The sequence below is a fragment of the Hyperoodon ampullatus genome (assembly GCF_949752795.1).
Source record: "Hyperoodon ampullatus genome assembly, chromosome: 1".
Classification (NCBI taxonomy): domain Eukaryota; kingdom Metazoa; phylum Chordata; class Mammalia; order Artiodactyla; family Ziphiidae; genus Hyperoodon; species Hyperoodon ampullatus.
The window spans coordinates 171,748,437-171,764,747 of NC_136914.1; the positions used below are offsets into that span (position 1 = coordinate 171,748,437).

At 35.2% G+C, this 16,311-nt stretch overlaps 1 pseudogene across 1 annotated transcript; it reads left to right on the plus strand.

The window, feature by feature from the left end:
* Positions 1–393: 393 nt before the first annotated feature.
* On the plus strand, positions 394–3,539 carry LOC307058197 (coenzyme Q-binding protein COQ10 homolog B, mitochondrial-like; annotated as a pseudogene). Its single transcript has 2 exons — positions 394–446; positions 2,819–3,539. The product of its transcript is annotated as a coenzyme Q-binding protein COQ10 homolog B, mitochondrial-like (transcript).
* The last annotated feature ends 12,772 nt before the right edge of the window (positions 3,540–16,311 follow it).

Genomic DNA, 16,311 nt, shown 5'->3' on the forward strand with positions numbered 1-16,311 from the left:
ATATTTTATATTATTTCATATTTTAGCATTGTTGTATTGTATTATATTCAGCTTATGCATTGAACACTTACTGAGTGCTTTCTACATGCTTAGAAAAGTGTTAGGTTCTGGGAGACCCAATGATGAATAGTATATAGTCCCTGTCTTTAGAGAATTTACATTTTAGCTATGGAAGAAGTCATTCAAAGAATGTAACAGGTATCATTGTAAAAAAAAATAATAATAAAAACCTAAGAGAACAGAAAATGGAAAGTACTTAAAACTAGTCATGTTTGAAGAAAAAGACAAAAAATGGAGTAAATTTAGAACTACATATGAAATAAGAAGTGAAACTTTATCAGACCAAATATGTGAAAAGAGCACAAAATATAAATGCATAATGAAAAACCCACCATGATCAAGGAAATGTATAGAATTTCCCAGACCAGCTCAAGCAAGTGTTCAGAGTGAGTGCCTGGTAATGAGTAAATAAAATAAGCTAGGATCAACTGAAAAGCCATATAGGAATGGATTTTGGAAAAAAATCTAGTAAAACTAATGACAAAGATAACATTTACTGAATATTAGCTGTGGGCTAAGGACTGTGCTGGGTACTGAATACACTAAGATCCCTACTATTACTAGATTCATCTTGTAAAAGAGAAGACTGAGGCACAGAATAAGTAACTCAAGAGCAGGCAGGTAACAGTGAAGCTGCAGCTTTAACTCAGTGGTACTTGGCTTCACAACAGTGTTCTTCTCACCACCTCTTAGCCAGAATTCCATAACTCCTCTTTGTAGGCCACAGCATGCCTCTCTGTGTGCATCAAAGAATTGTGACAATAGAAGTGAAAAACTCATGCTTTACAAAGATCTCTCTATTGGGAAGGAAATATTTGTTTCTTCCTTTGGCAATCTCCCTTGCCTCCTATATTATGGTATCCTTGAATTACAATAAAGAGAACTCCTTTGATTTATATTTAGCTAAATTTGTTTCCCAGTTCATGTCTAGAGAAAGTTCCCTGCAATTGTTTAAAGCTTTGGTTTTTGACCACAGGCCAAGAAAAATGCTTTTTCTCACCAACTTCCCTCATTTATCATTTTTGTACTGGGTCTTCAAGCAAATACACTTATTTCTCCTGTGATATTAACTTATTTATAGTAATGACAATATTTATATAGTGCCTTCACCCATGAACACCACAGAATGTATAAATAATATTGATCAAGTGATGAATGTCATAATCTCAGTCGCAAGACTTTCCTTACATGTGGATCTTGACTAGTAAATAAAGGAGCCACTTGAAAAGCCCACTAGCATTTTAATGGCATGGCTTCACTGGTAGGTTTACAGAAAAAGGAGCCTCTTTGTGTGTGTTTTGGAATCTTTGACTAGTGATCTATTTATGAGAGCAGGATATGTAAGTAAAGTTTTGTACGTCTACCTAAAGTTAACCACAAATCAGTCTTCTTACTCTTTCTCTAATCCAACTGGTGTATTTGTTCCTTTTTGTGGCCCTATATCTTACTACAGATATAGAGATGTGAATACCTTGGAAAATGCCTAAGAAAAGGCAATGGGAGTGATTAAAAGTTTGGGAAGTAAGTCATAAAAGAAAACCAGGTAAGTCAAAGACAAGAGAAGAGGAAAGGATGCTTAATAAATCTTTATGTTCTGAAAGAGATGGTATACAGATGGAAGCAGTGAATATGTTTCCTCTCTTCTCATTGAGACAAGGGGAAAAAAGTCATGGTAAAGCTGAAGTATGAGGAATTAATATCAGAAAAATAAATAAGTAATGTATATTTATATATATTAAAATGTATATACATTAAAATGTATATTCTGTATATAATGTAAATTTTATAAATAGTTATAAAATATATTAAAAAGGCTATTATAGAATCTTTTCTCAAGTATCTTTTTAAACATGGTAATTTATTCAAGTTAATTAATACAATACAAATATATGACTCAAGAGCACAAGTACTATGGAGATAGAGATAAATAAGTCATTTAGCAGTTTATGGGGGAAAAAGGGGAACAATATGGAGTTATTATTCCCTGGTTAAGTGCTAAAATATAGATAAGCAGGAGGAGGGATAACAGCACTGATAGATATACAACTAGAAACTGGAGGTTAGAATCAGGAGCTAGAGATAAATATGTAGGAGTCATTAGGTTATAGGTGATATTTTGAGGAAATATGAATGTGTGAACTCTCCAGAGAATATTCAACAAATACTGAGATTTTGTTCTGATGAAATTAATTATATGATCAGATCCTAGATTTTCTGTTTTGTAATTATAGAAAGAAGTTTCCCCAGAAAACTCATCTGTACAACTGTTGTAGATATGTATTTTATTTTTAAAATGTGTTTTCTTAGTTTTTTTGTGCAGTAATAAGTATTATCAGAAAAGGAAAAAATAGTGTTGGTAATTTTAAGTAGGATTTATAGAAATATATAAATTGGAAAGCCAGATAGCTTGTGTTGAGATCCTTCTACAGTTCAGCCCATAGGTAACAGATAAAATGGTGATAAAGAATTAAAGGCTCAGTATCTTCTCAGCCAAGATCTGATAATATACCTGGCAGAGAAAACAAAAATTAAAAAGGTGCAGAGTGGTGAAAGAAAAATATTTTAACACATGGCACCAGAATTCATATAGTGGAAAGGGTCTCCTTAATTTATATGGTTTAAAAAATGGGACATCTACCTTTCAAATACAGGGGAAATACTTTGTAACAATAGAGTGTTTGAGGGCTTCTGCAAGATAATTTGAAATTTTCAGTAAGATGATCATGGCAGCTCAGACCATCAGGGGGCCCTGAAAAAGACTGGTCTCAGGATGCCGTGTGAAGCCTGCGCCAGTGGCGGGGGCCCTGGCTCCAGTGCAGGGACCTGTGGAAATGTCAGGTATTTAGATTCCTGTGGGATACTGATGTGCAGAACTCTTCCATTACATACCTCAATTTTGCCTAAGGAGGTATATGCAAGAACTTTTTTCAGAACTGCTGCACCACTAATAAACAAAAGAAAAGAATATTCAGAGAGGAGAGTTATAGGATATTCTATGCAGGAAATGTATGATGTAGTATCGGGAATGGAGGATTACAAGCATTTTGTTCCTTGGTGCAAAAAATCAGATGTATATCAAGTAGATCTGGATACTGCTAAACATGATTAGAAATTGGGTCTCCACCTGTATTCGAGCGCTATGCATCAGTAGTAACCTTGGTGAAACCACATTTGGTAAAGCATCCTGTACTGATGGGAAGCTCTTAAATCATTTGGAGACTGTTTGGCGTTTTAGCCCAAATTCTTCCTGGCTACCCAAGAATTTGTATTTTAGATTGTTCAATTTCTTTTGAATTTTGCTCACTTCTACACTTTCAGCTTACCACATTGTTTTAGATGAAGTTGTAAAACAAATGGTAACTGCCTTTGAAAGAAGAGCATGTAAGCGGTATGGTCTAGAAACGAATATACCTTGGGAATTAATGTTTCATGAAGTTCATCATGGTAAAGGGAAAAAGGAAATGGTCACCTACTTATAACTAGTTTATTCACTTTTAGGAAGTGCTTTCAGAAGTCAGAAAGCATTTGTTAACCTCAGCTTTGATTATAAAACTGTACCGTTGAAATTTTTCATTTGGAATATGGAACCATGTGTACATAGAAATCAGTCAAGTGTAATTCAGAGTAATATGTATATTAGCATATTTACAATAATGAATATCATCACTGTTACAAGAATACTGACATCATTCTACTGAACAGAAATTAAAACGGTAAATTTAAACCTTTTAATTCTCACCTCACCTGAAAGATGTTGGTTGAGATACACATGCAGTGTGTATTATATTAACCATATCACATTTAAGTTATTAAATTCAGACTATTTATAACTTATTGTCTTTAGGGACTGCCTCATGACTTAGGATATTTGAGTAATCATCAGATATTTAAAGTAAAAACTTTAACTTAAAAATACTGTTAATGAAGGTTCCCAGGCATTTTTCTTACTTTTAAATTGTTCTTATGGGTAGTAGTAGATAATTCAGTGTTATACTGAGGTTAGATTCCAGTAAAGTGAATTTTTTTTTCGTGAGTGGTTCAGAGTTTTAAGCTACTTTTATATAGTCTGCAACCCTCTCCCAGGTACCTTGACTGCTATTTCAATAATGCTGATTGTGTGTCAAATTTTGTCTACAACAGTAGGCAATAGATGAAGATAAGTTTCTTGATATGTCTCAAGCACCATTCATCCTTATTTTCTATTTATTGTACTCACTTTCAATAATGTATTTTAATCTGATATTTTTGTAAACATATCAAGGACTGAGGTGGTAACAATACAGTTAATTTGTTTTTAAAAAGAGAGAGAGAGAGAATGTGAGTTTTGCTTTTGCTTCTGAGAGGAAAAGACATGGTCTGGGGGTTAACTGAAAATAGAGGTCCAAAAAAAGAGGATAGAAATCTTAATTATCTATTAAGATCTATCTATTGTCTCTTATCTTAGCAAAGAGAAAGACCAAGAAATGGGCTGTCTGTTAATATTGGAAGTCAATTTAAAATTGTTTCTGTTGGTACATCTCTATCTTCTAACTAGACAAAATAAGTATATTCAGTGTGACTTTCAAGTGCTGGTCGTAGCAGACTAGGTATGCTTAGATAGCCAGTAAAACATTATTTCTGGGTGTGTCTGTGATGGTGTTTCTGGAAGAGATTAGCATTTGAATCAGTAGACTGACTAGAGAACTTCCATCATCTTGAGTGTGGGTTGGCATCATCTAATCCATTGAGGGTCCAAATAGAACAAAAAAATCTGAAGAAGAGCAAATTTCTGTTCTCTTTACTTGAGCTAGACATTCATTTTCTCCTACTCTCAGATATCAGAGCTCCTGCTTCTCAAACTTTTGCACTCTTTGACTTACACCATTGGCTCCTCTCATTCTCAGACCTTTGGGCTTGGACTGAAATATGCCACTGACTTTCTTGTTTCTTCAACTTGCCTTAACCACATGAGCCAGTTCCTAAAATGAACATCCTCTTATATCTGTATCTGTATCTATATCTATGTCTATATCTTCATATTCTATTACTTTTATTTTTCTGGAGAATCCTGACAAATACACTAAGTAACTCATATTAAACCACCTGTTGATCATAACAAAAAAGAACAAGCAAAAGAGGTTTTTTGCTCAAAGGCATCAAGAAATTAACAATGAAATAAAGATGACAGGGCCAGGATTTAAGAAGATATTGTTCTGTGCTTGCTCAAGGAGAATTGTCAATTGCAGAAGAGATTTCTGAGAGCCGGAGAGATCTTGAGAAGCCCAAGAACAAAGGGATCTAAAATGTGGAGCCAAGGCTTATCAGAGGTAGAAGCATGATAAAACTTACTCCCATTAGGTGTAGGTAGGTATACCTGAAAGGCTATATACTTAAAGAAGGGATGAAGTTGAAGTATAACTTTCTGACATGGATGAAACCATAGGGTTTCACTAGAACTAAAAATTACAGTTGATCCTTGACCAACACGGGGGTTAGGGGTGCAGACTCTCCTACCCATGTCAAAAAGCCATGTATAACTTTACAGTTGGCCCTCAATTTCTGAAATTCTATATGCATGGGTTCAACAAACTGTGGATTGTGTAGTACTGTAGTATGTATTCATTGAAAAAAACCTGTGTATAAGGGGATCCACACAGTTCAAACCATGTTGTTTAAGGGTCTACTGCATTTTTTTTTTAAATAAAAGAACAAAATAGAAATCCTGGAACTGAAACACAACATCAGAAATTGAGAACATTGTGGATTGGCTTAACAGAAGACTTGACAGAGAATAACTAAGAATAAAATAAATGATAGGTCAGAAGAAAAATCCAGAAAGGGTGGAGAAATGCAAAAGAGACAAAAAAAGACAGAGTGAATACAATAAGAAGAAATAATATACGTAACTGGACTACAAAGAAGATATCAAGATAGCCAAAAAGCACATGAAAAGATGTTCAACTTCACTAATTAATACATAAATGCAAATCAAAACTACCGTGAGGTGCTTCCCTGGTGGTGCAGTGGTTGAGAGTCTGCCTGCCGATGCAGGGGACACGGGTTCATGCCCTGGTCCGGGAAGATCCCACATGCCATGGAGCGGCTAGGCCTGTGAGCCATGGCTGCTAAGCCTGCACGTCTGGAGCCTGTGCTCCACAATGGGAGAGGCCCCGACAGTGAGAGGCCCGCATACCACAAAAAATAAAAATAAAAAATTTAAATAAAATAAAATAAAACTACGGTGAGTTATCACCTCACACAAGTCAGAATGGTCATCATCAAAAAGTCTACAAACTATAAATGCTGGAGAGGGTGTGGAGAAAAGGGAACCCTCCTACACTGTTAGTGGGAATGTAAATTGGTACAGCCACTATGGAGAACAATACAGAGACTCCTTAAAAATACTTAAAATAAAACTACCATATGATCCAGTGATCCCACTCCTGGGCATATATACAGAGAAAACCATACTTCAAAAAGATACATACAGCCCAATGTTCATTGCAGCTGTTTACAATAGCCAAGACATGGAAACAACCTAAATGTCCATTGATAGAGGAATGGGTAAAGAAGATGTGGTACATATATATACAATGGAATATTACTCAGACATAAAAAAGAATGAAATATTGCCATTTGCAGCAACGTGGATGGACCTAGAGATTATCATACTAAATGAAGTAAGTCAGAGAAAGACAAATATCATATGATATCACTTATATGTGGAATCTAAAAAAAAATGGTACAAATGAGCTTATATACAAAATAGAAATAGACCCACAGACATAGAAAACAAACTTATGCTTACCAAAGGGGAAAAAGAGGGGAGGAGGGATAAATTAGGAGTTTGGGATTAACATATACACACCACCATATATAAAGTAGATAACCAACAAGGACCTACTGTATAGTACAGGGAACTATGCTCAATATTTTGTTACAACCTATAAGAGAAAAAAATCTGACAAAAAAAGATATATTTGTATGTATAACAGAATCATTTTGCTGTACACCTGAAACTAACACAACATAGTAAATCAACTATACTCCAATAAATTTCTTTTAAAAATGTAACCAGAGTCCCAAAAGGAGAGGAGAAAAGTCAATGGATCAGAGAATATGTAAAGGAATAATGACTAGAAAAATCTACTAACATTAAAATATATATCATAACATCAAAAGATCTCTATATGGCTTCTGATTCCAGATATATTAGTATATTCCATCATATTCATCAACAAACTACAACATAAAGGACATAGAAATATTTTCTAAAATAACTGGCAAGATACATGGAAAGTTTCAGAAAAAGACTGTCTAGGAATCTCAAGATTTGAGGAACTACACAAAGGATCTTCCTCTCTGCAGCTGCAGAGACTGTGGGCAGTGCCCAGTCTTTTTCCACAGTTATGCAGTAAGAAGGTAGTGCACATCCCCTCCTCCCCAACAATAGATTTCGGGAGAAAATTCAGAGAGGAAGGAGTTGCAGAAAGGGATTTTCAAACTCTGTATATGAATTCCTGAGCAGACCTCTAAGTGGCTCATGCCTGAAACTGACAAGAAACAATACAGCAAGATTTGAGAACTGAACACTGATCTGCAACGGCACCCAGGATTTGTGTTAGCCTCTGGGAAACACTCAAGTGGGGCAGACCAAAATAGCACTGTAAAGGCTTTGAAAATAATTGACATTATTATTATTTTTTTAATTATTATTTTTTTGCGGTACACGGGCCTCTCACTGTTGTGGCCTCTCCCTTTGCAGAGCACAGGCTCCGGACGGACAGGCCCAGCATCTATGGCTCACAGGCCCAGCCACTCCGCGGTATGTGGGATCCTCCCGGATCGGGGCACGAATCCGTGTTCCCCACATCGGCAGGTGGACTCTCAACCACTGCGCCACCAGGGAAGCCCACAACTCACATTTTAATCACAGCTCACAAAAATGGACCAGGGTGTGGATTCTGGATCTAAACATGTTTACTGCCAGCTAAATAGAATGTTTCAATAGGAGCCAGGGTGTCATAACATAATATTCATATATAACATGTAGGATAAAATCCAAAGTGACTCATTGTAGCAACAACCCCTATAACCTCAATATCCATGAGAAAAGGCAATCGGAAAATGCTAACACTGAGATGATGCAAATGTTGGAATTATCCAACAAGGATTTTAAAGCATTATGTGGACTCAATGTCTGTGTCACCCCCAAATTCATATGTTGATTCCAAACCCCCAGGTGATGATATTTGGAGATGGGGCTTTGGGGAGCTAATTAGAATTAGATAAGTTCACCAGGGCAGGGCCCTGGTCTGGTGGGATTAGTGCCCTTGTAAGATGAGGCACTAGAGAAATGCTCTCTTTCTGTCCCTGCCATGTGAGGACACAGCAAGAAGACAGCCATCTGCAAGTCCAGAAGAGAGTTTTCATATGAACCTCATCATACTAGCAGCTGGTTTTGGACTTCCAGCCTCCAAAACTGTGAGAAAATAAATTTCAGTTATTTAAGCTACTCAGTTCGTGGTATTTTGTGATGGAAGCCTAAGCCAACTGAGACAAAGAGCTATCTTAAAAACCCAGGAGACATTTACAAATCCTTTTGAAAAAAATTAAATTAGAAATCCTCTGTAAAGGAATGGAAGAAGTAAAGTAGAGCCAAATGGAAGTTTTGAATGAAAAGATCAAAAAACTGAAAGTCGTAACATCCACAGAAGTAAAACATCACTAGTGGGCTCAATAACGGAATGAAGATGACCAAAGAAAATATCAACAAACTGGAAAATTTATCCAATTGATTCTTCTAACCTGAAAAACAGAGAGATGGTAGACAGAAAAATAAAAAATTGAACAAACCTCAGAAACCACAGAGATCTCGGAAACAATAGCAAATCTAACATTCATGTGGTCAGAGTCTCAGAAGAAAAAAAAAACAGCAAGCCTGAAAACAAAGTGTGTGATATTGGCATAAGAATAAATAAATAGGATAATAGAAAAATATAGGTTCCATAAATAGAGCACACATGTAAAGTCAGTCGATTTTTGTCAAAAGTGCAGAAGTAATTTAGTGAAGACAGGAAAGTATTTCCAATAAATGGTGCTGGAACTAGATAGCCACATTAGAAAGTCATAATAATCTTAACCTTTACCACATATTATGTACAAAAATTACTTTGAAATGGAACATGGACCTAAACACAAAATCTAAAACTATAAAATTTCTGAAAGAAAACATCTAAAGAAATCGTTGTGACCCTGTGGTAAGCAACTTTTGTTTTTTAAGGTAGAGATCCAAAAGAAATAAATATAAAGCAAAAGTTGATAAATTACATTTAATCAAAATTTTTAAAAATCTAGCTTTGAAAGACAATGTAAGGAATATGGAAAGGCAAGCCAACAAGCTACATACTGAGAGAAAATATATGCAAATTTTATTTCTAACAAGAGACATTATCAGGTTGAATAAACAATTCATAATAAGAAAACAAACAATCCAGTTTTTAAATTAGCAAAAATTTGAGCAACACTTCACCAAAGAAGATACACAAATGGCAAATGAGCACAGGAAAAAGTACTCAATAACATTAACGACTGGATAAATGAAAATTAAAACCACAGGAGATATCAATATTCTCACTAGAATGGTTACAACTGAAAAGACTGACAACAGAAAGTTTTGGTAAAAATGTTAAGCAACTGGAATTATTACACATTGCAAAGGATGTAAAGTGTGAAAATCACTTTAAAGTACCTGAGAACTACATTGGGTATTTTTTGTAAATTTAAATAAACAATTTCTGAATGACAGAAATTCTAAATATCTAACAGTAGAAATGAAAACATATCCATGCAAATATATGTAAAAGAATGTTCAAAGAAGTTTATTCATAATATCTCCAAACTGGAAACAACTGAATTTTCTATCAATAGGTGAATAGATAAACTGTGTTATTCAGTCAAATTATTATTCAAGAAAAAAACAGAATAACATGTATGAATCTCTAAACCCTTATGATGGGTGAAAGCAAAAATATGCAAAAAAATACATACTGTATTTCTCTATACATATGAAATTCTAGAACAGGCAAAACTAATCTATAGTAACAGAAAGCAGATTTGTGTTTGCTTTACCTGGAAAGACATGGTGAAGATTGATATAAAAGAAGACAAGGAAACTTTCTGGGGTTGTGGAATGTTGTATATCTTGACTATGGTGGTGGATACAATATTCTATACATTTTGCAAAATTTAGCAACTTATACACTTAAATGAATGTATTTTTTGAATATAAATTATACCTCAATAAATTATATGTATATATTTATGTATATATATGCACACACAACTTAATATAAATGTGTGTGTATGTACATTTGTGCATACATAGTTTTTCATAGAAAAAAAGAAAATGAAAACTGTATCAATGTGCCCTACAGAAGGCTGTTAATAGGAACATTAATTCTTCTAGCATGTCCGGTACTACATGCACTATTAAAATAAGAAAACTAATGCCCACAGAATCAGCTACTTTGAAAATTATGAAAATAGAGTGCATTACATTATCATCAGTTATGTATTCAGTAGCCTCCATAATTTTTTATCTTAAAAACAACTATCAAATGCAGTAAGAAATATACTGTTTAGAGACACTTGTAGTAGCAATTGATGGAGTGAATTTTGATTTTCTAAGGCAAACAATTTTCTCCTGATGTAACAATTTTGTAAAGCTGAATCATTATTTTAAGATGCCCTTAAAATGCAAATATATATTTTTATATGTTATAGACACATATGGAAATGTTATATTTCATTTTCTTCTGCAGCCAGAAAGATGGTTATCGAAGTTAATTTCCTTTGTGAGAAAATTTGGAATGATCTCCTAGATTAACTTTCACAAAGTTGTTGCTTCACTATTAACATGGTTATGGTATTATTTAACAGGCACATTTTACATCTTAATTGGCTATTAAGCATAGGAAAAAAGGAACCACAAACTTGAAGTAAATGATAAGTGTGTCCTTTAGTGACAATTAATTATTTCAGTCCCATGATAACATTCCATTCTCCAGAGCGAGATGAGGAAAAGCCAATTTCCTTTTTTTTTTTTTAACATCTGTGTTTCAGTTAATGCTCCTTTCTAAGTGAAATTCTGTTGCTTATTTCATAATCCCTAAAGTTTTCAATATTTAAAAAAAGTAACTTGATTTCAAAGATAATTTGAGATCTTCAGATCACTGAATTTCCTTGTTTCCTTTTGTAGAAATGTGGTAAACACCCTGAGAAGAGTAAAGAACAAACCCAAAATATGTAAACAAAATTAGGCATCATTTTTAGCTTGTAGCTAGCAATGGCATATACTACTCAACTCACATTTTTACTTCAAACAGATTTATTAACAAAATTTGAAAGGCTTAATAATTTTCAAAGACAAATATTGCCTCTGGGAGTCAAGGGCCTTTTGTGTTGGGAGCCAATCCTATCTTCTGTGTTCCAGATACCTCTCAACTTTCTGGTGAGAATTCTGCAACATGCCATTTTTATTAAGGTTAAGAAGTATTGGATCAAATGTGGATGTAAACCCTAATTAAAAAAAATAATTAACAATACATACTTGAAAAACATTTATTTTATTTCCCTAGTACCATTTGTTCCTCATTTGAACAGTTTTAAATTTCATGTAGTTCTGCAAAGAACATTTTCTATGCTGGCTGGCAATCACGGTAGCAAACCTATTTAGTCTATGCAGTGTCACGTGTTTAGCAAATACAAATCAGAATTCTTTGTTTTTCCTTTCTCCCACTGACTCAGGAAATATCATAAGAAAGGTAAAAAAAAAAAAAAAAAAGAAGTAATTTCACCCTTCTCCAACCCATATTTTTTTCTCTCCTAACCCCAGCATCATCACAAATATCACAAATCTGAGTGTATGTTGAATATCTTGGCCCTTTTCTAATTAAAGGTGGCTGCCTAATTCCCCAGGCAGTGCAAAAAACCTTCAGGTCCTAAAGAGAAATGACTTCCAAATTGAAAAACTAGTAAATAAGTCAGTTTGAGGCCCAAAAGCAATTATCATTACAAGGAAGTATCTTGTTAAAAGTCTATCTTGAGTTGGCTAGTTTTGGTCTTCCAGTAATTGGAAAGCAGACAGACAGCAATTTTGTTCCCAAACATTCATACAAAGACAATTTATTCATATAGTAATGACATTAAGGTAAAGGTATTTATGCTACAGATGGCTAAACAGCAACAATATTTGTCACTTGCCAAAACTCTGGGGAGAAAGACATGATTTAATTTTAAACTGCATTTATGTAATTCTAATTATACCTAGAGTACCAGGAATTTTAACTGGTTATATAATACAATTCAATTCAGGATCCGAGTCTTTATTTGATGCAAAGCACTGTCCTTAAGTTCAGAAGAGAGATCAAGGTGGTTAAAATAAAAAGAATTTAACATTTGCAATGGAAGGAGACAAAACTGCATTATATAAGGCATATGAGAAACTTTGTAAACACAAAACAAAGGGCCACAGAGATACAAGGAAGGAGAAATTGCAGCATCTGGACCTGGGAAAAAGGAGAGGTAATGGGGAAAGATTTCATGGAGAAAGTGATATATGAGATGGTTTTTTTGAGACATTATTTCCACATGCAAAGTTGGGGCAAGAGGATGTTCTAGAAAGCAGAAAGGGAATGGTTAAAAGCTAGGAGATGGAAAAGCTTGGGGTAAGTTATGAAAGCTTAAACCATACGGTTTCAATAGAGGAGACAAAATGAATAAGGTAAAAATAGGCATTGTGTCTTCACAGCAAACTGCTACAAATATGTAAAATTTCCCATTTTTAAGACATGGGCAGACAATAAATTATTTTTAGCAGGGAGTAATACAATAAGAGCTATTTGGGGAGAAATAAATATATCTGCATGGAGAGTAGTAGACTGGAGGTGGAGAGACCAAAAGTCAGTAAAGCTGTGAATCACCAGAAGTGGCTGAAGCAAGAGAAGTTAGAGGAAATAGGGCTGGGTTAATTCTGAGGCCCTTGGAATGAAGAATAGGGAGTAAATGTTAAAAGTGTAAATAAATTCTTAAAAATGGTGGAAGAAAGTGTTGGGGGAGGGAGTCATTATGACTCAAGTTTTAAGACTTAAAAATTTGGCAAGCTGCTTGGATAGAAACAAATGTAGGGAAAATTCAGCTGGGGATATATTTTGAAATGAAGTGGCAGTGAAGAAAAATGAACAAGAAAATCTCTCACTCCCACAGCATCCGCCATCAATGTTATAATGACAAAAACACCAAAATTAAATTCATTAATTCAAAAGACACCTATTCTAAGAGAGAAAGTAATTGAAAAATTTGTATGCATTTTGGTACATACTTAACACAATAAAAATAATAATTAATTTTTATTTAGGCCTTTTTCTATGCCAGGCACCATTCTCAATTATGGAGTAACTTAATCCTCACAAGTATATTGTCTCCATTTGATAGATAGAAGATCAAGGCTTAGTTGGCTTGGGAAATTTATCCAAGGATGCACAACTAGTATAAAACACAAGCTTGACTGAAATCATCATCTATTTGTTTCCAAAAGAGATGCTTTTAGTCTGCATTATGCTATTGAAACCCAAAGGATAACTGAGGGTAAAATGATAACAAGAAGGCATCTTAGATGACTATGTAGCTGAGTCTTAAAGGATAAAAGGAGTCATTTGGACTGAAGACAGATGAGGAGAAAGTGGCTGGGGAGGAAGGGATTTCTAGGCAGTGAGAGCAGCCTGTGCAAAGGCCTGGAGATGAGAAGCAAGGTGAGTTTAAAGAACTGCAATCCATCAAAAAACTTATTATACTGTCATAAGAAGCATCCCCAGGGAAATGGGCACCATTATGCCATCCTGTCATTACTCTTTGAAAATGCTGCAGAATGTTATTAAACTAGATCTCAATTAAGCAGAGGCCTTAAATAGTGAGATTATTTCTAGCAAAATATTCTTTAACAAGAAAATAAAAAAGACAAGCATTCATCCTTCTTTCAGGCAGAAGTCTCTTAGGTTAGGGCACAACTGAGCCTCAATCTCTCATCTAAGTTTTTCGAGAATATCTCTGAAGTCTATTGACAAAGAAGAAAATAAATTCTATTACTTTGATTTACTGTATTTTAAAGAAGATCCATGAAAGGAACTATCTGAAGTAAGACATGAAGGATATGGCCTCTTCTTCTATCAGGGTATTTTGGGGTGTGGATGGTAATTTCAGGTTTGTGGTCGGGGATCCTATGTCATTATGAGAGGCCATAGAAGGTACTGGTTAAAAACATTGACTCTGGAGAACACTATGTGGGTGTGCATCCTGGTTCTGACTTTTATGAACTATGTGACCTTTGGCAAGAGTGAGTGTTATCTCTTGCTGTGTAACAAAGTATCCCAAGTTTAGCAGCTTAAAACAACAAACATTTATCACACACCATTTATGAAGGTCAGGAATCCAGGAGAGGCTTAGCTTGCTGGTTTTTGTCGAGGATCTTTCATTAGACTGGAATTGTCTGAAGAAGCAGGAGAATCCAAGCTTGCTATTGTGGCTGTTGGCAGGAGCTTTCAATGCCTCACTATATGGGTCACTTCATATCACTTCTTACAGGCATGGTTGTCCCTGGAGTGAGTTTTCAGAGACAGAGACAGAGAGAAAACTCAAGACAAACCATAGTATTTTTATTATTTAGCCTTGAGAGAGACATCCCTTCATATCTGCCATATACTATTCACTAGAAATGAATCACTAAGTCTAGCTCAAACTCAAGGGGAGAGATATTAAGCTTCACCTCTTGAGAGGGTACTATCAAAGAATCAGTGGGCATAGCTTTAAACCACCACAGAAATTTACCTAACTTCTTTGTGTGTGTTTCCCTATCTGTAAAATGGAGATACAATAGTACCTACAGTACAACATTTGTATTACTCAGAGTTCTCCAGAAAAACAGAACCAATAATATGTGCATGGAGAGAGAGAGAGAGAGAGAGAGATTTATTATAAGGAATTGGCTTACAATTATGGAGGCTGATAAGCCCCCAGATGTGCATTCAGTAAGCTGGAAATCCAGGAAAGCCAATGCATAATTCCAAACAAAGTCTGAAGGCCTGGGAACCAAGAGAGCTGATGGTGTAAGTTCCAGTTTGAAAGATGGTAGGCTGAAGACCCAAGAAGAACCAGTGTTTCGGTCTGAGTCCCGAGGCCAGAAAAGTCTGGGTCCAGAGGCCCAGCTCAAAGAGTTGGGCAGAAGGAGTTTCCTCTTACCCATTATTTTTGTTCTATTCTTGTCTTCAACTAATTGAATGAGACCCACCCACATTAGAGAGAGCAATTCACTGTACTCAGTCTACCAATTCAAATGTTAATTTCATCCAGAAACACCCTCCCATCCAGAATAATGGTTGGCCAAATGTCTGAGCATTCCAAGGCCTGGTCAGGTAAATTTAGTTGGTTGCATAATGAGCAGTTGTTACTCTCATTTTCAGATGATACTGCTTTCTAGAGAAAGTGAAATGACTTGCTGTTTAGCAGTAACATATAAACTACTAAATCTTCATTTTTATATCAACCTTCCTTTTTCTGTGACTTGGGGGGCAGTTAGAAAACTACAATCCCCTTGTCCTATAAGCAAAATAATTTTTGCATTCATTAATGGTGATATAATGTGTTGACTATGTTTATACTTTTCTGCATTAATCATCATCTTCTTTAGGTGATTTCCTGATAAAATGGAAAGAGACTCATTAAAGTGTATTAATAGATGGCCATTATATAAGCCTGACATTCTGGGAGGGAAATGTCAGACTCACCATGGTGCATGTCAGCTTCATTGGGTTGTTTTCTCCTTTATAAAAGCATGAGAATTTCAGAGCAGGAAAGCAGATATGGTATAGGGATACAGAGAATAAAGAAGCTGTGCAAAGTATCCTTCGACTATTTTCCCCAAATTAATTCTCTATCAGAGAGTGTAGAGAAATGATATAGTGTTATAAACAAAAGGAATATGTGAAGCTCAGCTCGTGTGGTCTAACCACTGCTCGGAAGTCTTCCTCTCAGGAAGGTTTGCCTGGGGCCAATTAATTGAACATGAAGAATCTATGCCAGAAGCTTCCTGCTGCACAGATGTTTCTGAATGCCTTGGTTCTGGTCTCTGAAGAGAATATAATCAAGGGAATGTTCCTCCAAATACATAAAATCTCCCCAAATCCCAAAGTGCAGGTCCTTCTTGCTCTTGGCAAGCAG